The sequence below is a fragment of the Lepisosteus platostomus genome, chromosome 6, assembly GCF_059453375.1.
Source record: "Lepisosteus platostomus isolate fLepPlt1 chromosome 6, fLepPlt1.hap1, whole genome shotgun sequence".
NCBI lineage: Eukaryota > Metazoa > Chordata > Actinopteri > Semionotiformes > Lepisosteidae > Lepisosteus > Lepisosteus platostomus.
Window position 1 is genome coordinate 52,584,785 of NC_142616.1, and position 26,498 is coordinate 52,611,282.

Genomic DNA, 26,498 nt, shown 5'->3' on the forward strand with positions numbered 1-26,498 from the left:
TCATTAAGTGCATCATTCATTAGAAACCTCAAGTATTGTTGCTATGAAAATAGCTCCATTGGTGGCACCTCGAAAAAGTGAAGACAACAGCCCCAATCAGTCCTTAATGCAATGTGATACCCAATAAGATATTTAATTAGAAGAGACCTTTGCTGTTAAAGATGTGGTACTGATGAGTTGGGACTTGTGGTGCTAGACTACTGCTTTTCTCTGAGAACTATAAAAATATCTATCTCACATCCCTGTGCTTCTGGGAGACAGCCTGCTAAAGTTTACAGCATTCAAGTGGCTGTGCATATATTACCACAGACAATATATTATGCTGCTGCATATGTGCACTTACAAAAATAGGACTTCATTTAATGTGTGACAACTTTCAGCATGTGCCCGTCTTACAAGTTTGCTTTGGTAATATTTTGATTTACCATACTGTGCAGGGTATGTTGTTTTTTGGTGTACAATATTAATGATTAGATGATGTTTAAAGGTTTTTTTAAAGGTAATGAATATATTCTGTAGGGATGTTACTGTATGTTACAATTGTATACAATTGTAATTGTTACAATTGTATAATGCACTAGTCAGGCCTCATTTAGAATGTTGGATATAAATTTGGCCACCACATTGTAAAAACGAGCAACTAGATACTTTCTGGAATTTAAAGGATTGTCCTGCACTAATAGGCTGAAAGATCTATGCCTTGTTAGTCTTGAACATACAGGACTATAATAAAATTTGATATAAATAAAGTTCCAAAGTCACTGAGAGTCAACTTGGACTAGTTCTTAAGAATGAACAGCAGAAGATGAACCAGAGGACACAAGTAGTAGCTAAGTGGAAATTCATTTAAAATGCATACACATATAGCATGGTGGGAGTATGGAACAATCTACCAAACTACGTTTTTGATATCCTGTGATACCCTGACACCTTTCAGGAAACAGCTGCATGAAATCCTTGGATTAGTTACTTACAACCAAAACAGACTAGAAGAGGTTGTATGGCCTCCTCTCTTATTCTTACTTGCTAAAGTACATACTAAACTCTTACAATACAGAAAAAAGAAAATGACACGAATTAGGCTCCATTCGCAGATGTGGAGAGTAATTTCAACTTTGTTACTTATACTTTTACATATACTTCTCTGTAAATTGAATTGGCTTGTTTCTTATAAACTTCATAGTGTTATTTTACTAATTAGTGCTCAGTTAAGTTTCTGTGTGCAGTAGAAAAACACATCTAAGACCTCCCAGAGAAAAATGAAGAGGCTTAGTTTTCAAAATTATTCAATTGTAAAAAGAACCTAAAAGCATACAATTATGATAATAATTTACAATACTCCAAAACTATTCTTGCCATCCTGTAATTACTCATCACCTGTAATTGACGTAGCTTTTATCAGTGTTTGATTGGTTTCCACTGTGGATTTTTCAATATCTGCTACTAGAGAGATTCCCTTTAAATGTTATCCCCACCAAAATTACAGAAACTGTTTTTTATAGCATATTTTCTAATTCAAGAAAGCATGGCCTATGCAAATCCAGCCTTCAGAAAGAGATCCTGAAATAAGAATCATAGTAAAAAAACTGCAACAGCTACCATTCTAAATTATATCAAATAGAGATGGCAGTATGATTTTTTTTCATAATTTTCTTGCTGATTCCTCTTTATTTTGCTAGATGGAAATAGTTAGGAATTCCCAAAGGTTGGGACCTGAATGTATGTCTAGTGTTCAGGCTAGCATTTCCACAGATGATATTCAGGAATGACCTTTTAAGAGGCCAAAATCCCAGATACCATTTTTGCTATCTCTTTGCTTTAGAGAATTGACTCTAGAGTGGGCCAGCTTCACTGAAGCTTATGATCTTAAACAGCTTTAGGCTGAATTCTATCTGAAAGATGTGAAAAAAATATATTTGAGATCAAGCTGCCTTTGGAAAAAAACATTTGTGTCCTGGGTTGGCCTTGCTGAATATTAATGCTGGCATTTGTGATGATACCGAATTTTCAACAGTTCTTTAGTTATTCTTATTAGTTTCCAATTTTGATTATGTTGTAACTTCCTGGTAACATTACCATGCAGAAAACTGAATTGGAAGTTTCCTGATAAACCTATAGGACACTATGTCTAGAAAGTCTTACGGACACATTTCTTGTGTCCAAAGAATACATATTTTGAAATGAATGAAGTTTTAATCATTTAAACCTTTAGCACAACATAAAAAAACTTCAAGTAGGTAGCTGCGTCAGCATGCGTAGGCTTTAAAGGAACAGGTTATGGGTTTATTCCATGCTGAAAAGAAATGAAAGGAAAGATAACTATTTCTTTTAGAGACATAAATCTAAATGAAAGATTTCATGCTAACAGATGGGGATGATTTGATCAGAAGCAATTATGTACGACTACGGTATAAATCTGAATACCAGGCTAGCCAATGCATGTTTCAGAAATTCAAATCATGCTTGTGGTCAATAACATGCAAAGGCGCATATTAAGCAGTTGGGGTTAGGGGCCTTGCTCAGGGGCCCAACAGAGTAGAATTCCTCTGCCAGCAACGAGATATGAACTGGCAACCCTCCAACCATAGACGCAGATCCTTAACCACAGAGCCACCACACCGCCCGGCTATCTATCTTGGGGAAACCGGAAGGAAACTAGGAGACCGCTTCAGAGAACATGTTAGGGCTGTGAAGATTAAAGATTTCTCCAAACCAATTGTTTCTCATTTCACCTCAGACAGCCATGAGCATACTGATCTCTCCATCTGCGTTCCCAAAGAAGGGTTTTTTAACTCCCATAGCAGAAAGACATCAGAAATAAAAATTATCCTGAAACTTGGTTCACGCCTTCCCCCTTCTCATAATGACAGACTTTCTGTGTAATCTTCTCTATTCACATGCAGGTTTTGACTTCACACCTCTCTCCACTTCGCACCACCTGAGTGGCCTCTGCCTCTCCCCTGCTCCCGCCTCCTCTACTCTCCCAGGTATAATAATAAACGTATACTATAAAATAAACGTATAAATAAACCTATTGACACCTGAAGAAGGCTCCATGGCCGAAACGTGTTTTCTTTCTTCACTTTTCATTATGGAATAAACCTATTACTTGTTCCTTTGCAGCCTATGCATGCTGACGCAGCTACCCACCTGAACATATTTAATTATGTCTATGAAATTAGTAGAATTTAGTATTTATTATATTTATTGAGATATGCATTTAGATAAAGAGACGTCTGCAAAATGTAAAATCCTATATTTGTAAAACATTTAAAAATCATTGGTAGTATCAGCCAGGGAAGGACTAGGTAGGTTGGTCCCTTTCCAGGCCATAAAGGCCCATGGGGAATGGGGGGCAAGGGCCATCATTTTTCTTGACCATCTGACACTGGAGGTGGAGGTGATGTGGTCAGCATCACGCTCTGGCTGGCCTATTACCCCCAGAAGGATTAACCCCCAGTATTCATTTGGAAAGCAAGCTGAGTGGATCTAAGAGCAATCTGGAAGGAATCAGAGCAAGCAACATCACTTGCCCTTACCTGGGTTTGAACCTGGGACCTTCTGGTAAGGCGCTAAATATCTTTGCCATCTGAGCTACCACAGCTCCAGGGGAAAGACTAGCAAAATCAATATTTGTCAGCTTTAGGAACAAGATAATACATTAAACAAATCAAATTTTAATTAAATACTTAAGTGGATTTAGTGGGCAAGATCCTGAAAACATGCCCCTGGTCAGAGGTTGTCCATTCACTGCATTAGGAATAGAGCACTGTTTAATCTGATCAGAGTTCAAAGGAAGGAGCACAGGTTTAAGGAGGGTCCTTAGCTTTAGTGAATGCAGCATCCCTGAGCCAAGTGATCGCTTCTGGTCCAGCTGTGTTGAGAGTGAGACGTCCATCACTGAATCTGTGGATTGGCAGCCCTCTGGTCTGCCAGGGTGTGGTGTGCCGTTGGCTTCATCCAACAGGAACAAAGACGGCTTGCACAGGTAGGGTAGGGCATGTGATGAGGTGCTTTTTAAGTCCAGTGATTCCCACTCTTGTTCCCAGGTGGAGTCTGTGTTGAAGCCTTGCTGGGGAGAAGGAGGGACCTGAAACAGTGGACTGGAACTTCATACATCAATGCTGTTTGCCCTTTCAACTGAAAACATACAAACACACTTGAGAAAATGGTTAGTTCTATCACCCATGCTGTGACATCATTTACAAGACATACCTGCTGTTTTGTGTTGAAGGATCAAAGAAGATTATTCAAAGACGTAAACTGATTTATCAAAGAGAAGAGGAGCACATGGGCTGCAATCTCTACAAGCAAAAGCAGAGACCAGTTCAGCAATGACTTCTGAGCAGTAATGCTGAGCTCGGTCCTACTCCTTCACACCAATAATTCGACTAACTGCACAGCCACAATCTGCTTAGCTCATGATGAACAGATTGCAATAAGTATATTATCTGTCAAATATGGTTTAGTTTCATTTTTGAAAATAGCCTCAGGTGACCTAGATACAGTAATCAGCAGTGAATGTTAGATGTAATTGCATTACACACTGAACAACTCACTGAATGGCTTAAAAAGTTTGCAGACATATATGGATTGTGTCACTGGTTTGAATTCTCTGAAAATATCTTTGTGTATATGCCTTAAACCAATATTTTGCCTGCATTATTATCAAGGTATATTATTGAATTTGTATGGTAGATCCTACATTTAATGTTAGAATTGGAGTAATGTCTGTTGCTTATTTGTTAACATCAATCAAAAATATGCATGGTCGCATTGTTTCCACTGTTCAATGATTGTTTTGAAAGTCATCTTTGAAAATGGCATTAAATGAGTAAAATGTATTTTATGCAAGCACAAATTTCCTGAACAAGGAAATGGCAAATGATTTTTTAATGCATAACTTTGATAAAAACTCTTTGGAAAATGTAAATATGCAATATCATATTTCAATGTCAATTACTGCTTTGAAGCAAGACCTACCTCTTCAACAACCATGCCGACTATTCCCTGCAATCCTATCACTAAACAGATCACCCTCTAGTTTAGTTCTAATTCCAGAACATTACATAGAATAAAAGTGAAATATTTTAGATGGTAATGACTTGCTTAACATTTGTGTGTGGCATGGTGGCACAGTGATTAGTATGGCTATTTTGCAACACTGGGGCACTGGGTTCAATTCCTAGGGTATTATTTGTGTGGGGTTTGTTTGGGTCTGCCAGGTGCTCTGGTTTCCTCCCACAGTCCACAGATATCCTGGCAGGTTGTTTTCTGTAAAAGCTATAGCTATATGTCCCACCCAGGGTGTATCCTGCCTTGCACCCACTGCTTGCCAGGATAGACTCTGGCTCCCTTGTTACCCTGTAGTGGATAAAATGCTTTTAAAATAAATGGATGGTTAAGTTTTGTAGTTGTGCTACATTTGCCATTTTCCAGCCATTGAGCATTGCCTCTGCTGCCTGTTGGAAGAGACTGTCGTGTGCGTCCATCCAAGTGCTCAAATCGTCTGGGGGTAAACCTGAGAAGGACCAGCATTCCATCTGGCAGGAAGTCATGTACTCTCAGTCTGCTTAAGATTACAGAATCTTTTTGAAAGCTCCAGTCTAATTAGCCTCTTGCCTGAAGTATTTTACTTTTTTGAATCTTTGAATCATTTTCGATTTACAGATATCCTATGCATTAAGTGCTTATTTGATGCATTACAGGGAAAGAAAATGAGTGTTTGAAAAGTTATCATGTTCTTGAGCCCCTTAATGTATCTGCTGCAATCATTGTGATTGAAGGTTAGGGTTTGCAATAATATCTAAACCCTTTCTTTCACTGCCTAGTCAGTATTGTTTTGTCTTTGTCCAGAGTCATAACATGGTGCCCATCAATTTTATAAAGTACTTGCTGAATTAAACAAAAAACACTAATTTTTAGTTGCATCTACTTTTATCTTGATAGAAACGATATTCTATTGGATATGTAGGAATCCTATAAAATACTACATTTCATACCTTCCAAACACTTACAGGTTAAGACAAACAATGTGCCTCTAGCCATCCAAGTAGAGTACAAAGTTATAAGTGGAAGAGAGAATCTGAGTGAGTCTCTGGGGCAAATTAATGTTTACATTTTCCACCCTAGAACTAAAGAGTATTCCAGTCAACGGACCTGTATGAGTGAATATACTGTATATTCCAGACCTGGGATGTTATGACTTAATTAAGGTAATGATTCATGCTGTAAATAATAATAATAATAATAATAATAATAATTGCTTAATGCCATTTTCCAGCCATTGAGCATTGCCTCTGCTGCCTGTTGGAAGAGACTGTCGTGTGCGTCCACCCAAGTGCTCAAATCATCTGGGGGTAAACCTGAGAAGGACCAGCATTCCATCTGGCAGGAAGTCATGTACTCTCAGTCTACTTAAGATTACAGAATCTTTTTGAAAGCTCCAGTCTAATTAGTCTCTTGCCTGAAGTATTTTACTTTTTTGAATCTTTGAATCATTTTCGATTTACAGATATCCTATGCATTAAGTGCTTATTTGATGCATTACAGGGAAAGAAAATGAGTGTTTGAAAAGTTATCATGTTCTTGAGCCCCTTAATGTATCTGCTGCAATCATTGTGATTGAAGGTTACGGTTTGCAATAATATCTAAACCCTTTCTTTCACTGCCTAGTCAGTATTGTTTTGTCTTTGTCCAGAGTCATAACATGGTGCCCATCAATTTTATAAAGTACTTGCTGAATTAAACAAAAAACACTAATTTTTAGTTGCATCTACTTTTATCTTGATAGAAACGATATTCTATTGGATATGTAGGAATCCTATAAAATACTACATTTCATACCTTCCAAACACTTACAGGTTAAGACAAACAATGTGCCTCTAGCCATCCAAGTAGAGTACAAAGTTATAAGTGGAAGAGAGAATCTGAGTGAGTCTCTGGGGCAAATTAATGTTTACATTTTCCACCCTAGAACTAAAGAGTATTCCAGTCAACGGACCTGTATGAGTGAATATACTGTATATTCCAGACCTGGGATGTTATGACTTAATTAAGGTAATGATTCATGCTGTAAATAATAATAATAATAATAATAATAATAATAATAATAATAATAATTGCTTACACTTATATAGCGATTTTCTGGACACTCCACTCAAAGCGCTTTACAGGTAATGGGGGTCTCCCCTCCACCACCACCAATGTGCAGCATCCACCTGGATGATGCGACGGCAGCCATAGTGCACCAGAACGCTCACCACATATCAGCTTTTAGTGGGGAGGAGAGCAGAGAGTTAATGAAGCCAATTCATAGATGGGGATTATTAGGAGGCCATGATTGGTAAGGGCCAATGGGAAATTTGGCCAGGACGCCAGGGTTACACCCCTTCTCTTTTCAAGAAACGCCCCGGATTTTTAATGACCACAGAGAGTCAGGACCTCGGTTTTGCCGAAGGACTGCACCTGTTTACAGTATAGTGTCCCCATCACTATACTGGGGCATTAGGACCCACATGGACCACAGGGTGAGTGTCCCCTGCTGGCCCCACTAACACCTCTTCCAGCAGCAACCTTAGTTTTTCCCAGGAGGTTTTTCCCATCCAGGTACTGACCAGGCTCACACCTGCTTAGCTTCAGTGGGTAGCCAGTTGTGAGCTGCAGGGTGATATGGCTGCTGGCCACCCATATCACCCTTGACAAATACTACAAAGTCAAGAAATAAATAAAGAAAAAAACACTAAACTCCCCGGTCCTTGAGCCAACACTATACCTAAAGGCAAACTCACTGAGAAACAGAGATAGGGGCTAGCTCTTAAGAGACTATCACTGCATTGGGAATTAATGGGGCACCTGAGATGATTGTGGGGTAGAGACCTTTCGAAACAATATGAGCTTCTCACTGTTTCCTTTCTGGATGACAATTTGAAGCACTATTTGTTTCAAGATAACCTGTGCTGAGCTTGAAACCATTTCAAGCAAAAACGTTCTTCATATGGGCAGGTTTAGGAAGTTGCTAGCATTAGTGTTTGTAATCTGATTTTTGAATGACAGTAATCACTACTTTAATGTAATTTGGTAATGGTTTATTTTTGTAGAAGTTTTTTTTTAATTAAAGACATAATGAAAAATGTATGCCTCATAATCTCTTCAGTTTAAGGTAAAATTGTATACTGTATAAGTAAAAGTATCTGGAGAAGTGAATATTAAGTTATAAAGTTAATTTGCTTAATGATGAAATGCAAAGGCGATTCAGCTATTCAGAGATTTTTTTATTCAATTTGATCATTGAACAAGCTGCATTTCACATTATCATATACAGTAGATAATGTAAATAATTTTTTATTTAGTAATTCTTTAAGGCACATTGGTTAGTTTTGCAGCCTCATAGCTAAGTTCTATGTATGATTCTGGCACGAGGCACCTTCTGTGTGGAGTTTACATGCTCTCCTCATGTCCTTGTGGCTTTTCTCCAAGTGCCCCAGCTTCCTCCCATCTCCCAAACACGTTGGCTGGGTTATTTGGTGTCACATAAATCCTCCTTTTATGCTTGTGTGTCTTGTGATGGAACTGTTTCCCATCTAGCATGCAGAGTTTGCCTTCTGCCTGTGCTTCCAGGACAGGATCAAGGTTAAGCAACATCCATCCAGTAATTTACAAATTACTGTCCATTACCCAAATGGTTGGGTAATGCTTTAAACCATTATCTATTGCATTCTATTTGATTTTAAACTTCTATATCTGCTGTCATTATACAATTACAGTAGTTACCCTTGCTTCAATTAAGAAATAACAATAATCAGCATATTTTAATAATATACCCCCAAATATTAGAATATGTGAGAACAAGATGTAATTAATTCTAACTGTACTGACCTGTTAGGATGTTTGTTCGAGTAACTTAGAACTGTGCTGCAGCGGATTTCTTTTTAAATTTAAATTAACTAAAAACTACGAGTGGGGAGGGTGCTCACTCTGTAAAGAATACACTGTATCTAAATATAATCACGGTTTCCCCAGTGTGCTCCATACACAGTTTACTCAAGGTAAAATTCTGGAAATCTAATGTGATAAAAGCCATTATTGCAGTCTCAATTCTGCACTCAATTTTAAACACCTCCTTTTTGTGTAATAGACGTTTTGCAGAAAAAAATATTTCTGAGCAGTGTCAGCATGTCTACAGGGAGTAATATCAACCACTGGATGAACATAATTATGAAAATTATTGGTAGACTGCATGAATAAATTAAAAACTGCATTTCATGCATTAATCTGTTCCAGCTACATTTAAAACATGCTTTTACTGAGACTAGATACACACCACCCACTGGATACAAGTTTTCATATGGGATTTTATCTAATTCAAAATCCTTTCCAGTATTCAATATTAAAGTTATTTCAACAGATAGTACATGTTACCTTTTCTATCACAACCTCACAGAGTGCTTAACTTTCAAATGTTAACTTCCCCTTTCTGCTCTTTGTTGGATGTTAGCTAGGCTTTAAAGAAAAATCTACATCCACTATAAATACTAAAAGCTAAAGAGGCCTAACTTTATTATGTCCATCAGGAAACTACTGTCTTCACAGATTCCAATCCTGCTTCAAACAAAGCATTAAAGTCAGTAATTAAAACAAAAAACAAAATTATAGACATTAGAAGTAAAAATAGTACCAAGTAAAAGTGCCCATGACATCAGCTTATATGAATTTTCGGCAAATGGGTTCCAGACCAGGAGAAATACAACAGGACTGAAAACCACATGTGCTTTCCCAAAATGACAACCCATTGAGAAGAACAATCTTGCTCTTAGGGTTGCTATAATAAGCCTTGCTTATCTATGTAATCCACTGAGAGGATTACCAATACAACAAATGAGAATTGGAAACAATATCCATTATTTCGATTTTAATTCCCTTCAGTATGTTTTGTATATTCACACATCCTTTATGAAAATGGCATCATCCATTTATTCACCAAGAGGCCCCAGCCTTTGGTCATTCACTCTCTCCTAGCTTAGCTGCCTGCTTTCCAATGCTAATTAGTATTGATTCCCTGTGCCCATTTTCTCCATCTCTGTTTTGCAGGTGGGCAACACAATGGCATTGCACTCAGAATTGCTGCCTCACAGCTCCTAGGGCCTGGATTCTATGCTGGTCTCCGGCACCTTCTGTGGGGAGTTTGTACGTTCTCCGCAAGGCTGAATGGATTCTCTCTGTATGTTCCAGTTTCTTTCCACAGTTCATACATTTGGTCCAGGTTAATCCTGGTTAATCTCTAAATTTGAACTATTATGTGTGGGCACGCATTCCCTGAAGGTCAGGTTGTATTCTGACTTGTATCTGTCGTCTGTCATTTTACTCTCATTTCATTGCTGCCCTGTATTGGACAAAGAGGTGACTGAACTTGGATGGACAGGTGTTTATGGGCTGCCCGTAACATGAGGTAATGTTCTACTCTGCTGGCTGTCCATCACAGAAGACTACAGCTCCGACCTTCAGTGGCTCTTTGGGATAGTAGTAAAGCTTCATCAGATTGTAAAATTAACCCAGTTCTAACTCTTAAAACCATTCTCTCCTTGACTCAGTACATTATTTTTCATTTCCTTTATGTGCAAACACAAAGCAATATTTCTGGTGCAAATGGGAGACAAAGAAACTCTATGATTCTTTTCTTCAGATGAGACTTGACACTCACTGGGCTCAAGGTAAAATGCTGAGCCTCGTCTCTTGCAATGCTTCCTTTCAGGATTTGTTGACAGTGACAAAATCACGATGTCATATTTGACATTCAGCACTGTAGATCAGTCCTTGAATGCAAAATAATAGGAAGGCCTACTAAAAGATTGTATTGCTGTGTCATATTGTTTCATGGCGCAAACAGTCATAGCTAGCAAATTTAGTTTTTCCTTCTCTTTAATAAATCCCTTTTGTAAGATCAACAGATAGTGATAGAAAATTATTTCCTTTAGGTTCATCTGTCTGGCATCTGCAGAAAATAAATGGAATAATACATCTACTGCTTGCTACAGACTGTCAACATTTCAACTGAGGAATATTGTTCCACGTAACAATTTTTCAAACAGAAGTTACAGACCTATCAAGAAATGTGAGTCTGAATGTTGTGGTGCTTGGTCTTAAATACATGTCAAGGGAGCCTCATACTACTTAAATTCTATACGAGAGACTTCCTATGCAAAACAAAAGTCAACGGTACTAATATTTAACCTCCTGTTTTATAAAAAGTAATCACATTTTGTTTTTACACTGATTGTACAGTATCTTATGTGCATTAAGTTGTGTAATTGTGCTGGTTATGTGTTTATTATTGTTGCATGCCAGCAGAGAGAGCCTCATGCTGGCTCTGGAACAGGAGAGAGGGGTTAAGATGGAGGCTGGGAGGAGATAAGCAATGACTGGCTATCACTGCTGACCCTCCAGCAGGAGGATGTTAAGGACAGAGGTTTGAGAGGGTTGAGCTCGGTTTCATATGATGACATCGTTTCATGACCAACTGCAATAGTGAATACAACTATTGACTAAGGAGAGCATCAGTAGATGTATACAATATGGTCTTTGAAACCTGCTTGAGTGAAATATAAGCAACTTATCAATTTACTTATCCTAAACGTAAACTTAGTTTCTTTATCCTAAATGTATAAGAAAATAAGTTTTAAATGTCCAAATTCTAAAGAAACAGATATAAACATAATACAATTTCTGATTTCTGCGATACTGCTTATTGAAACATGGAAATTTATATTGTTTTCAGAACAATTTTAATTATTATGGAAGGCAAATTACTTTGTGATGTGGAGTGAGAAAAATTCAGGAACTTGTAAGTTAAACATTGAAAATACTTTTTTTTACAATATCCATGGTCTGTTCTTAAAAGCTGCCAATTATTTTTTTTTCCGAATAGATATAACAAGCTGGTTATAAATATAAATTTAGTTTGGGAAGCTTCTCAAAAACACAGTTGATGTATAAAATTAGTTCCGTGGTCACAGTCTAGGTTTGGCACACAGTGAGGCAGAACTTTAATGGCATATAAAAAAAGTTAGGCTGAAATAAAATGCAGTATTGCTGACAAAACTGGTAGAGTGTGGTGCTCAGTGAAGTGCATTAATGTGACAGTAATACAGAAAGACAGTTGAGGCAAGGATTGCCTTGAGCATGGAAGGGCTGTCAGGACAGACAAAATGTAGGAGATCATGTGGGACCCTGAGTAAGTGAGCTGCCAAAGCCAATTAATCTAAGCCTGTCTGGGTAGCCATCAATGCCTCGTTATTGTAGATGAGCCTTTGCCAAAATCTCCATGGGCATGTTAATGTCAATTCTGGTAATCTCTGTAAATTAACACAGTGTTTTAGTTTATTGTATTCTCCTCCAGTTTCTATTAGCCTACAAATAGAAACATATTCTATTTAAATATAGATTTCAGAGCAACTAACGAATCATGAAGAATTCTTAGGACATGCCAGCACAGTTTAAGATCTCTGACACATTTATTATTAAGCAGCAAAGAGGGAGCTCTCTTGCAGTCTCTGGAGGCTCTTGGCCCAATGTGAAAAGGAATATAACACTGTACACTGGGTAAAATGACTTTAAAGCTCTATTTTTTTCATTCCAATTGTGTTATAAGAATGTTTGCCTTGGCCACAATACAAACCTCAAAATAAATACACACACTACAGCATCCAAAGACGCCTTCCTGACCCACAGTAATGAAAACTGTATGTCATCTGAAATTAATCCAGTCAAAGCTCATCTTTCAGTCTCTGACACTAATCTGTAATGATTAACGGTGTTCAACACCAAACAAACAATCCCGTCACCGAGAGTATCATTCCGACAGGTACAGGTAACATAAGATGACTGCCTCTAAATCACAAAAAAATGCTTTGGAATCGAGATAAATTAATATATAATCTTGCTTATTCTATTCTTTGTGCTTTCTAACAAATTTACTAATATTTTGAAGGGTATGTGACATGTGAACTACAGTATAATATCTGACATAATAACCAAAAAAAGAAGTGGAACAACTTTTTTATGACACCTTACATAGAAAGATTTGCCAGGCAGCTAAGAAGGCTCCCGTAAGCATTGGAAATGAAAAATACAACAACTGAAAAATGTGAAGCAACCATGAGGGAATTTATAGAATCAACAAAGGCAAAAAAAACTAATCTGCTACTTGACAAATACTATGGTTCCTTAGAGTATTTGAACAACATATTGAATTAAGTAATTATAAAGGTCAGGATGCTACATGTTAAAGCCACAGTATATATCCTAATGTATTTATCCTCATCTAACTAAAGTATTCAATTTGTCAGATTAAGATAAAGAAATACAACATCGCAAAGGATCCCAAAGAGCTTTACAAAGCTCAGGGATGGTGCCATTATACACTAGCAGCCCCAGTACAGAGTACATCAGGCTCTTCACCAATTCAATTAAAATGGAAATTTAGCTTGTATGAGTCTGGAGTGGAAATGTCAGAACTCTGAGGCTAAGCTCCTGGTGTTTCTGAAATGTTGTCATGGGCTCATTAATTTCCCAGAGGTCAGGACCTTGGTTAAATATCACATCCAAAGGATGACACCTCCCACGTCACTTGCAACTTCCATTTGCTTTTCCTTGGTCTTCCATGGAGGTCTTCCATCATTGATTATCTTCTAATATCTGATGAGACCAGGTGGAAAAGCTGCTTCAAGGTAAAACTTAGAACATAAAGGTTACAAATAAAAAGACATTGTTGAACACATCTTGCTCCTTTGGTAGATAATTCATCCAAGGATCCTGATGTGAAGGATGTCAGGGATCAACAACACAAATGGGTAGCTTGTTCTGGACTCCCACAACCCCTTGTGTAAAGAAGTGGTTCCTGTTCTCAGTCAATAATGCACTTCTGCTTGGTTGCACTTGAAGTCGCTTATTCATGTTTCATTTTTGATCCTGAAGATGTCAATTGATACTTTTAAGGATTTTGATTCACACTCCTAATAATATTTGTTAAAGGCTGAGATAGGTGAGAAGGAGGAGTCTACGAACCTAGATAAAGTGTGACACCTGGCTGTGTAAACATTTTCAGCTTCAAAGCAGGGGGATGTTTGCTGAGATTGAGGGGGTCCAGAGTCCAAAGCTTACTTTAGATCTCTTTAATTAATTATGTCCTGCATATATGATTAAATATCAAACAACAGTCCAAAATGATACCAGATCAGGACAGAGAAAGACGAACAAGGAAACAAAAAAGAAAAGGGGAAGAACACGAGAGAAGAGGAGACAGGAGGAAACAAAATGTGAAACTTGTGCCAGGTAAGAGTTCTTTGTTCAAGATCATCTAAAAAAAGACTTGATAGGTGCTAAGCTTTTAAATCTTGCTATTCTGTGTTTTTAGGGAACTTGGATTTCTTGAGTGAAGAATACCTAGGTGAAAAATGGCCTTTGCTGCTTTGTGGGTCCATTTTTATAAGACAGGGAGATAGGATCCCACTGATTTTGTGGCATTATGATTTGTAGAGAGAGATTTAATTGTAGGTTGTACAGTACAGTCTCAATTATCCGACCTTCGATTATCCGCCATTCCGTTTTAACTGACATAGCAATCAACATGCTGTATACTTATATGCTATGTACTGTATGCATGTGCATGCATAATATTTTGCCCAATACCATTCTGCTTTGTCTCTCAGTGCATCAAAAACTGCCATTGACGTAGCTTTGCTTGTTCGCTTGCGCTCGTATATATCATTTTATTATTTGAGAAACATGACAAGTGTGAAGAGAAAAGAAAACAGTTCTTTCAATGGTACAAAAGCTCAAACCGTTAAAAAGACTAGACAAAGGCGCGTCCATGCAGAAAATTGCATCTGAATTTGGTGTGGGACGAGTTACAGTTGGTGACTGGAAGAGGAAAAGAAAAGAGACAGAGAAGTAGTGCTCTGATCGGGTCTCAATTGAAGGACTGAGGGACAGAAAAACAATGAAGAAATGTGAATATGAAAAGGTCAGTGAAGGTTTGTTCTTGTGGTTCACGCAGCAAAGGGATAAGGGCATGCCAATCACAGGTCCGATACTTCAAGAGAAAGCTCTGATTTACAGTAGAATAATAAACCAGATTTCACACTTGATACACCGCACTTCCATTAAGCTATGATTTGTCTACTCAGTTTCCACATTATCTGACATTTTCAATTATCCAACATACTATCAGTCCCGTTTAGTTCAGATAATTGGGACTCTACTGTATTACATTTAGTTTAGAAGGCAGCTTATCTCTTAGTGTTGCCCTCTAGGCATTATTTAAGAGTTGAATATTTCTTAGCAGTCTGGGGTTTTCCCTGGTGGTCTAGATGTAGGTCTCCTTGTCTACTGTATACATAGAGAAACTTGTGTGATGTATATGTTGTCTGTTGTGTAATGTATGCATTGTCATTGTTAATAAATATTTGTTTAACCCAATGTGCCTGAGTGATTACTCTTTTCACCAAAGCTGTGCCAGAGAACATAGAATTCACACGTCTCTAATTATACCAACCTCTTGGGTATATTCTTTGAGAAATCTTTACATGTTGGGATAATTTATTTTACTTATTGGCTATGGTGCTTGGTCAACTCCTGTTATTCATTATTTTTGTAACTCCCATTTGTAACAATATTGTCTACTTGAGACTAAATAAAGTCAGTAATCTTTTATGAAAACAAACACAGAATACTGATCTGTTTTACTCAAAATTATAAGTTAATGATGTTACATTGCATGATAATTCTGAAACATTACAGTGATCAGCTTACATAATTAGAACTAGTGATTATTTGCAACACTGGCAATACTGTATGAAGTTTGTGCCTGTGTGTCATCTAATAAAATGATAAAAGACAGTGGCCCAAAAGCTTTATAGCAGAGCAGAAATAAACTTTTCAAGAAATGCAGAGCTTTTAAAATGTTTCAATATAGGAGGCTGTTAAACTACTCAAAAATGCAGTGAGTGTGGACGAGAGATGCAAGTCAGCACTCCATTTTTTTCTTCTCATAAAAACTGTTATTTTTGGTATCTTTCACTTGTTCTTGAAATTTATGTCTTAGCTCAAATTGGTAGAAGCGTGAGACTTAAAACATGAAAAAGGTTCAGCATTTTTGAGTGATCTACAACAATTTTGAAAACAATGACAAAATGTTATAATTAACTCTCACAGTGATGTCAGAAAACTGACAAACACTGTAGCAAAACACGTAGTGTGGAAGGGATATCATGCAGATTAAATCATTAAGCCTGGGAATTTGCTTTAAAAGATACAAACACGAAGGGACTATGTCAGGATCAAGCAGGAACATATTCAGATATTAAATAGATTAACTTAAGTGCTCTGTACAAAATGCAAAAAAACACCTAAAAACTGATTATCCATGCAAGACCACACCATCTTGCGCAACTACAAAAAACAAACATTTCAGAAAGTCTGCTCTCCTAAATAAACCTCCTGTCTCACTGGTTTGAATGCATGAAGAAGATTTTCATAATGAACCTCTGGCTGTACAATTCTCAGATGTTGCTGAATCTTTAATGGCATTTCGGGAGCAGTGCCTGACTGCACAATTACAACCCCACTTGCCCGAAAGGCATAGTAAGAGCTTATCATTGAGAAGGGTATTCTGGTCACATACTGTATATCAATTAAATACTGTTGTCATGTTTTGTTGTAATTTGTTTTACCAGCAATTTTATGGTGATGTAACATACATTCGTGCTTCATGTTACTACCACTGAGCACTGAAATGAGCACGAAAGGGCAAAATTCATGAGCAAATTTATTATATATGACTAAATTAGAAGATTGAACGTTGATTTCCTAGCCTCAGTACTCTGGGATAAGTGTGAATTCCAAAAAGTATTACCGTGCATTAGTGGGAAAGGTGTTGAGCTTATCGGTCTTTTCTTGTACAGTATATACAGTGTTCTCCATAAGTATTAGTACAGTGGAGTCAAAATAGCTTTTTTTTTGCTGTGTATTTGAGATGAAAAGATGAATATGAAGCAAAAGTTAAATATGTTACCTTTTATTTCTGGGTATTTCTGTGCTTATATGCTGTAAATTTTTAGAATAATAGCACTTTTTGTGTTCAATCTCTTATTTCAGTTGAACAAGTACTGGGAAAATTGGCTCCCAGGTGCTTTTTGTTGGTCAGGTGTTTCCGGTTGCATCGATTGTTCACACATAAAAAAGCTGCAAATGTGTAGAGTTAGATTTAACCTTTGCTCTTCCCTTTGGTGTCAATATACCTAAATTGAAATGAAGACTAGGGAACTTTTTATGAAAGAAAAGCAGGCAATTTTGGATGCTGAAAGAAAAGAATTAGCTAGACATAGTAGTTTTGACTTTACTTTCCCATTACTTATGGAGGGCACTGTATATATATTCTTATCCCTTAATTAATAAGGAATTACATTTGTCACAGCTCACTAACACTGCATAATTAGTGTGAAGAAAATGTGAACAGATGGAAATTTGCTTGCAATGAAAGTGCTAATAGTAGTAATTAGTTTTAGAAAAAGCTAAAACTCTGGAAAGTATCCAAATGGTGTTATAAAATATTAATGTCTTAGTTACATAACTTCACAATGGAAGTCAAGGATTACTCACAGAACAGTCCCAACTTATGAATGAATAATGTTTATTTTAATTTTAATGGATAATACAACAGGAAGAAAGATGGCCACTTATTGCAATTTTAAGAGTTTTTAAGCAAATATACCATGGGTCTTAATCACAAGATGTATGTGGTTAAAAGTCCACAAAGCAAAGATCAAGGGTGTGACAGGAAATGCTTTATTCATAAAACATAAAATGAAGAGTCTGAAAGTCTTTCATTTACACATACATCTACTCTTATAAAAATAGAGAAGATGTGCACATTTCTCAGGACAGAATTAGCTAAATGCATACAAATGATGTGGACAAATCCAATTAATGATAATAATGTCATGAACATGGTCTTTCCAAAACTGTCCTAATTATTAGGAGTGTCTAAATTACATGTTACTCTAACATGTTCCAGTAACATTTTCCAATAACTTACATTCAAATGATCTATATAAAATGCACTCACCATTACTTTTACTTCTTAGAGTACATGTTGAACAGGATCCTGCTGACAGACTAGTTTTGTAAATGCTTAATAAATGTTTGTGACTGAAGCCCTGTATTTTTAATTTTCAGCCATATCAAATGACACTACAGGATACTCACTTACAGGAGGTTCTTACAGTATGTACTAAGGTGTAACCTTTCCATAGATATTAAGATACGTGTATCTTAAACAAGAACTTATTTTGCATTGTGCCCTTAAACTCCGAGTGAAGGTACAGAACTGCCTCTGGGACATCAAGGGTTTCTGTTAATTAAGGAACTAAATGTCATCTTTGCTTCCCTTTCTGACCTCACTGTCCATCTTAATGATCTGAATATTCAGCTTCAGGGACAGTTACAGTTTGTGTTTGTTCTTAAAAGCTAGCTCACCTCTTTTCAGATTAAGATGAAATTGTTATATACGTAACTTGATTTCTTTCACTTTGCTGACTGCCAGTAGATTTATTTCCAGTGACAGTAGTGATATTGTAAACTTTGGCAGAAGCTTCAGTATTCATTTGAGAAACAATTTTAAGACTTCTGTGAAGGCACATGAGTAGTGGAGTTTACTATTCATCTTTAACGTACTGTATAGACCTTTGATGCTCCGGCTCACTTCACAGCTAATACTGGAAAGGAAACTTGCTAAGGTTTAACCACTGCTTTAATTTTGAAAAATGTTTGAGAATTCGTGACATTTAAAAGTCTTTTTCACGGTACATTCATTAGCACACATACCTTTTCTCTGTGTATTCTCAACAAATCAAGACAACACAAACAGATAACAGAAGCTATTATGAAGCCTGCAACATCAGAAATAAAGCTTGACAGTCAAAACTCAAACTGGTTACCTAGAAACTGTGCAGCATATAATACTAATCCTCAGAAAACACGGTGGTGTTACCTACTTGATGTCCCCTTCTCCAGTCTTGTTTTGATATTAACATTTCAGGTTTTGATTTTTCCAAATAATATTAAGTAAACAAGAGTAATTACAAACTGGTAATACAAAATCAGTAATTCCCACTGTCCCACAGTTGTCTTGGATCCTAAATCAACAAAACAGCTGCACAATGACCCAGTAACCAATGATCATGGGCTTGATTTGGATTTCCACAACACTTTTTCGCAGCCATTTGATTTATTTCTGATGTTATAATTCCATTTTTCTATTCTCCTTATGATGTCACAAAGAAACAAACTCATGTTGATGGAGAAAAGGCTTAGAAATAGGTCTCCCAGATAAATCCCATGACAAATAACTAACCGTGTCTTACTTACAGTAAATGTTTTAAAAACTATAATAATAACCATTAATATCCACAGGACTATAGTAGTTCTAGGAGATCTTCAGTGTCAATTGTCAGATTCCATTCATTGTTTGGCATGTTGTGGGCACCAAAGTGCCTTATAGGAGAGTTAATATGGTCTGGTGGAGAAATTAGTCATTTGCTGATGTCACTGAAAGGCAGCAGGCTCAGAGTAAGTTACATGAGTCACTGGGTGGCCACAATCTGAGAGAGCTCCATCTGATAGCTGCTCACATTACCCCTGCAGCACTCTTGGGGAATCCCAGCTGCACTTGACATGACCCAGGCTCCTGAGTTACTTTAGGGCTTGAACTGTGATATAAATACTCCACATTTAGTACTTTTTTAGAATTGTATAATGTTAGCATGCCCAGAGGTGTCGGGCAGCCAGTTGAATTTGGACACCTAGAGGTTTTTTTTTCTTCTTACAGAGGAGTTTTTGGTTCCTTTTTTTAAGTGCCTTAGGGCAACCTTGGTGTGAAAGGTGCTATATAGGAATAAATTCAATTGCAATACATTGAATATGTACTGGATATCAGTAATATTTCCTGTAAAATGTCTACCCCCCCAAAAAAAAATCAAGGCCACTATGAACCAATGCAGAATATCATGGAAAATACAAAGGTTAAAACAAAATGAAATGTGTATAGTTAATTTCACTAGTATGGTTTTAAAACAGAAGAGAAAAAAGCAGTTAAGGCTTGTGACCATGCATTTCAAGGGCCCACAGAGTGCCCCAGTTTTTCTAACTCTTGCACATCACCTTTTCTTTTTTAGTGCATAGTAATAAATCTGTACTTATCTAATAAGTCTGTGCCATGGGTGTGTGGCTCCGCTAAGCTTCCCTTCCTTCATAACTGATTCAGTCCCATGCAGGATGATTAAATAGCTTTGTCATCTCCACAGGTACCTGTCAGACTCCATATTTCACAAACAGGAGGGAGGCTTTATTGAGCCCAATAGGTTTCCCTATTTCATTGGTGGTAACCCTACATCCTCCTTTTTTGTCATTGTCAGTGCAACAGTTTTACTTCCATTCATCAATTTCCAGTTGCTAAGCATTGCCATCAGACAACAGTCACAAGCTAAATATTATACAAAGACATTTCCTGCTGTTGTTCTAACTTGGACATTTTTATTGTGAGGATTCTGAAATTAAAACAAATTGTGGGCTCTCTAGAGTGTCTTTTAATGGGCTTGTGTAGGCGTCAAAATTAAGCAAAATTTAAAAAATTAAAATGCAATACAAAATGAAATAGATGTGGATTATGAATTTGCATTGTGTGTTCCAAATAGATTTGCCTCGTAGATTGTTTCACTCTATGAAACATCAAGGACAGTGCCAAGGCTTTTTTCAGGGATTACAAATGCACGCAAATCGAATACATCTGCATCATTTCAGGAAGCTTTTACAATGCCTGCAGCTCTTCATTGTCAAAGTCAGGTATGTCAGGGAATGTAAATGTCACAAATGCATTACCTAGGCCTTCTTTCAAAAGGCCCAAAGAAGTTCCAATTTAATTAGTCCTCACTTTCAATGCAGCAGTAATACAGGCTGTATTACAATATGATAATGTTGGATTTTGCGATATCTTCAGAAATTAACCTGATCATGTTTGGCAGAAGTATGAGAACATTTAAGATAGTATCCTTTTCCTTTTTATCCTTTTTCAGTTTTCATTTTATATTGAAATAATTTCAATATAAATTATTATTAAAAATAATAATGAAAACATTTATATTTATATTCCTCCTCTCTGGGATCCCACATCACTTAACCCCTTCATTCTGAATGCTTGAAAACTGTCAAATGTCACTTTGCTAAGACTGACACCCTGCTGGCCAGACAGTGAACCCTAATTCACAACAGCTCTCCCCACAGGCTGATACTGACACTGTTGTCAAGCCTCTGTATGTGTATAGACTTTCACACATTTGCTTTTTTTCTTCCTTTTATACATTCATGTAAAACCTAAAATCACAATGTTCAATTTGATAAATCTGCCTAGAGGAGCAAAAAGACCACGTATCGGAAAGAAGATTTTTTTTTTAATAAATGAGGGACAGTTACAGAATCTGTTGGATATTTTATAGAGCTTAAGTCAAAAAGGTCAAGAGTTATTTTTTTTTACTTCAGCTCTGAATTTTTTTTGTTACTGCACTTTAGACTTACTAGTTTAGATCCAGTTCTAGTCTGTATCCATTTTCTGCACAATGCAGTCCACAACCCTTTGCAGTTGACAGTGATCCTGATGGAAGAATGGGATTGCATTACAATGCAAAGAATTCTGAATCTTATGGAACACATTCCATGTCTGGTTCATGCTATTTTTCCTTCTCAAAGAGGTCCAACATGTTATTAAAGCAGATACTCAACAATATAATAATAATAATAATAATAATAATAATAATAATAATAATAATAATAATAATAATAAAATACAATTCAAATAATATACTGCTCAAAATGGACTTTGCCTTATGACTTTATTTTAACATTGTAATGCACTGCACTTACTGTACTTTAAGTGTAGCACTCTGGAGCTGAAGACAATGGCAGGTGATCAGCAAGCTGCAGTGCAGAGCAAAAAAGCTGCCAAGAATTCAATTCTGTGAAAAAACAAACCAAGGTGCCTTAGGAGATCCAAGGACAAACACGGGGGCACAGATAACAAAAACAGAAAAACATGTGCGAGAACATGAAATCCAAAAAGCAAAGAGAAGAACAAGCAAAAATCCATAAATCAAGAAGCACACAAGGAAAAGGTAGAATATTTTACATTGTACACAATTACATAACATTGTAAAAAGCAAGTATCAAAAGCGCTCAGTTGGGATTGATTTCCAGTCATATCGTGTTGTCACTGTGATTGGCAGGTCTGATACAGATTATGGTGTTCTGGGGTTGATTAATTAACAATAATTATAATAATTGCTTACACTTATATAGCGCTTTTCTGGACACTCCACTCAAAGCGCTTTACAGGTAATGGGAACTCCCCTCCACCACCACCAATGTGCAGCATCCACCTGGATGATGCGACGGCAGCCATAGTGCGCCAGAACGCTCACCACACATCAGCTACCAGTGGGGAGGAGAACAGAGTAATGAAGCCAATTCATAGATGGGGATTATTAGGAGGCCATGATTGGTAAGGGCCAATGGGGAATTTGGCCAGGACGCCGGGGTTACACCCCTACTCTTTTCAAGAAACGCCCTGGGATTTTTAATGACCACAGAGAGTCAGGACCTTGGTTTTACGTCTCACCTGAAGGCCTGTTTACAGTATAGTGTCCCCATCACTATACTGGGGCATTAGGACCCACATGGACCAAAGCGTGATCACCCCTTGCTGGCCCCACTAACACCTCTTCCAGCAGCAACCTTAGTTTTCCCCAGGAGGTCTCCCATCCAGGTACTGACCAGGCTCACACCTGCTTAGCTTCAATGGGTTGCCAGTTGTGAGTTGCAGGGTGATATGGCTGCTGGCTGATTAGTGATTTTATGGTGCAATAGGGCATGATAAACATCCAATTTCACGTCATTTTTTTTCAATACTTCAATGGTTCCTTTAGTTCTTTCAAAAAAGATTTTTGCTGCATTTTGTATTACTGTAACATAAGATAACATAAATACCATAAATACTATATCAATTTTTTTCCATTCATGTTCACATTTTAAGTATTTTTAATGCCATTTGAAATGTATCATTATCACTTTCACACAATACAAGATAAAACCCATGTGATTTTAATCATTTCTTAATTAAGCAAATAATTGCAGCCGTGGTCGCTGAAATTCAGCTGATGACAGAATTTCCTTTTAATTAACCTTCCAAGGACACGTTAATAATGGCTAGTAATGGGAATCACGCCCAGAGAAGGTTTAACTGACAAAGAAAATATGTGGTGGAGAAATAATGAGCTTCAACTCTAACCTTGGTGTCAGACGAATTATCAGTTTTACACTGGAACATGCACACTTGCACATTTTGCAACCTTTAATGGATGAATCCCCTTTTATTTTATTACAGTTTTGATCTCAGAATGAAAATAACATGGAAGTGCAAATGAAGCACAATTGCTGTGAATTATGTGCAAGCTCTGTGGAAAGAAACAGGGTTGTCAATTATTGTAAATCAATGAAAGCACTTAGCACAATCCACTATACAGTATATGCATCTGATAGTTAATAGGAAATGATTAGTAAAAGCTTAGGATATCATTACATGTCTATGCTAGGTTTAATGAGTTTAATGTTTTCACCTGAATGGTTTACAAATGGCTTTACTCAGAGACATTAGTAAAAGAGATACTATTTAATTGGTTTTATAGTAACATTTTCTAAATAAAAATATTTAACAGCCCCATCATTGATCTGTTTTGTGCTAATATTAAATGTGACAATTATGAGGTGTATCGTTTGAGACTGTAATAAACTGCGTTTTAATGCTTGCTTCTGGAATGAACACTTTCAGCCTTTTATTATAGTTTGCTATGAAGGAATGTTATTTAATTTGATAAAAACTAACAAACTGCTTATCTTTTAGTTTTCTAACTGCTTATGACATTGGCAAATGGAAGCATACCAGCTCATGTCTTAAATATAGTAAAAAGGGAAGTAGAATGTCTTGTTTTGCAAATGTAAGCAATAACGAAGTCTCAATAAGGAGTTGTTTTCCGTTATCCAAGCTTGACTAAGAACTAATGGTTTGTTTTAGAGATTAGGTCATCTATGGTAAAGGTAGGAAGTTTGTCTGTTACTGTGTATAAAAAGCGTTGAGCAACATCTTTTGGAGAGACTAGCTTTTACAAGCTGATCTCCCGTATGCATACGAATAAACAGCTCTTCTTTCACCAACACCCGGACTCTAACATTTTAATGTTTCTACAGCTATAATAACACAAGGATTCATAAGCATTATGCTAGATACTGCTGCAAAGATTACAAAAAGAAGTGATGCCGGGCTTCAGCTATGGGAAGGATAAGCCTTTAATTCTTCTGGATTTGAGAGCCGCAAGGGTATCCATTAGAGGTGGACAAAAAAAGAACACAAAAATAATCCACTGCAAACATCAGATATGGAACATCTCAATTAGCCTTTCATACAGCCAGAAGGAAAGGTTTTAAAAAAAGACCTATAGAGTAAGCCATGGTTTTAGAGAGTACCAATGGCATCAAGTAATAGATTGGTCAGTTTTAACATCTCAAGCATGTTCATTAATTTTTTATAGGATATAACACCGAGGGGAGGTAAATTCTCATTCACTGTTCTTAAAGTATTTCCTGACCACACGCAAATATTTTACTAAAATTGAGTCTGCGACTGGATCTTCTGAATCCATGATTAATTGCATTCCAGTAATGGGCATTTGGGAGGATTTCCTAAATCAATTATCTCTGTACCAGGAAGGCTTGAACAACTAGTCTAAAGAGTTCATGGAGCTGTCTTTAATATCATGATCAGAGACTTGGATCAACAGCAGAAACACCAGATTGTACAAATATGACTGGAAAGTACACAAGTGAATTTCTTTTAGTGTTAATTACATAAGAACATGAATAAATCAAAAAAATTATCATTACTGATGTACATACTGTATACCATACACGATAAGTAAAATGTCCTTCCACAATGAACAAATTATCCCCTGTTAATTCTGATATGAATATGATTTATTCTTGGATATTAAGAAATTTGTGCTATTGGCTTAACAACAGGCACGAAACACAAGATGAGTTGTCTTCCCTAGGTCATGAAGTATTCTGAGTGTTGAAACAAACACAAACCCACTTTATCGGAATAGATCACATTCCCTGGAGAGAAACCATAAACAGGGCAGCATGCTTACAATGCTTTTCTGTCTATTTTTACATTTATATATAACAGGCATCCAGTCAGTTCAGTAAAACAGATATAATACCTTAGCAGAGTGGCAGTGAACCACACAAAACTTCATGAATTAGAATTAATAATGCCCACATACTTACAATGCACATGATACTGCATTTCTTAGTATTTTCTGTTTTTTCTGTTGTAAATAAAGATGCAGTTCAAAAATATTTTTTTTATTCAGCAGTTTTGTCTGGCATAGGGTCATGTTATTTAGTTATGCTGTCTTATTTTATACCAGAAGCTTGTGATTTCCATTTGCAAGCTTTCTTTGGAACATTACATGAATAATCCCGTCGTGACAAGATGATGGAAAGGTACAGACTGTCTTAAACAGGATGGCTCTGTCTTGTTCTTTTTTGATAAGGGTGTAGAAGTCTTCTGTACAGAAGTACAGAACATTTAGCTGTGAGGAGGTCTAGGTCAAAATGTATACATCATTAACTGCTTCTGCAGATGTGAAGCCTAAAGTCAACTTTAAGGCAACCACCCAAGCAGACAAAATGTGAGCTACTACAGCATTTTATTAAGCCAAATTGCAAAGCCACTCTTCTAAATTTAGACTGCACAGCTGAAAGGCTCTGGGGGATGAAACATCAACCTAATAACTTGATGCAGTTTAGAAAAATATCTAAAGATTCTTTGTTCAACAATGTACCAGGGGATTTTATTTAAAGTTAGTTAAGGTCTTAGGAAAACCATAAACCATTAAAAAAACTAATAATTTAAGTCTAAGCCTCACCTTCAACCACCTCCCATGTAATTTGATTTGATTTAATTTGAAGCCATAAAACATGAATATTGCAAACACAGTTAGTGGGGTGTTAGTCAATGGACATCTTTCAGAAACAGGTCTGGTTGATAAATGATAGTAATTTATAATCTTTATAACCTATAAACAAAAGGAGGATAGAGTGTGTGACCTGCTTCATCCATTTTTTTCTGGACCATTATTCATTAGTTGATTTTGCAGGATGGTAATACTGTGTAATGATAATAACACTGGATCGTAAACAGTGTATAATTGCCACACTAGCCAATGTACATCATTCAATTATTTCTGAGTTAAAAAATAACTTAAAATGCAACTTATCCGATGAATCAAAGATTAAATATCGCATGACATGGGTGTGAAAAATCAAAAAGTGTTTCT

The 26,498-nt window shown here is 36.7% G+C and overlaps 1 long non-coding RNA gene across 1 annotated transcript in view; it reads right to left on the minus strand.

Annotated features, from left to right (window-relative positions):
- Positions 1–1,346: 1,346 nt before the first annotated feature.
- The window catches only part of LOC148661884 (uncharacterized), a 29,741-nt gene continuing 4,589 nt past the window's right edge, over positions 1,347–26,498 (minus strand). The window contains exons 2-4 of the long non-coding RNA XR_015939638.1: positions 21,970–22,061; positions 21,625–21,700; positions 1,347–4,068 (exon numbers count right to left, since the gene is read on the minus strand). This is a non-coding gene — a long non-coding RNA (uncharacterized LOC148661884). The remainder of the gene's footprint in view (positions 4,069–21,624; positions 21,701–21,969; positions 22,062–26,498) is intronic.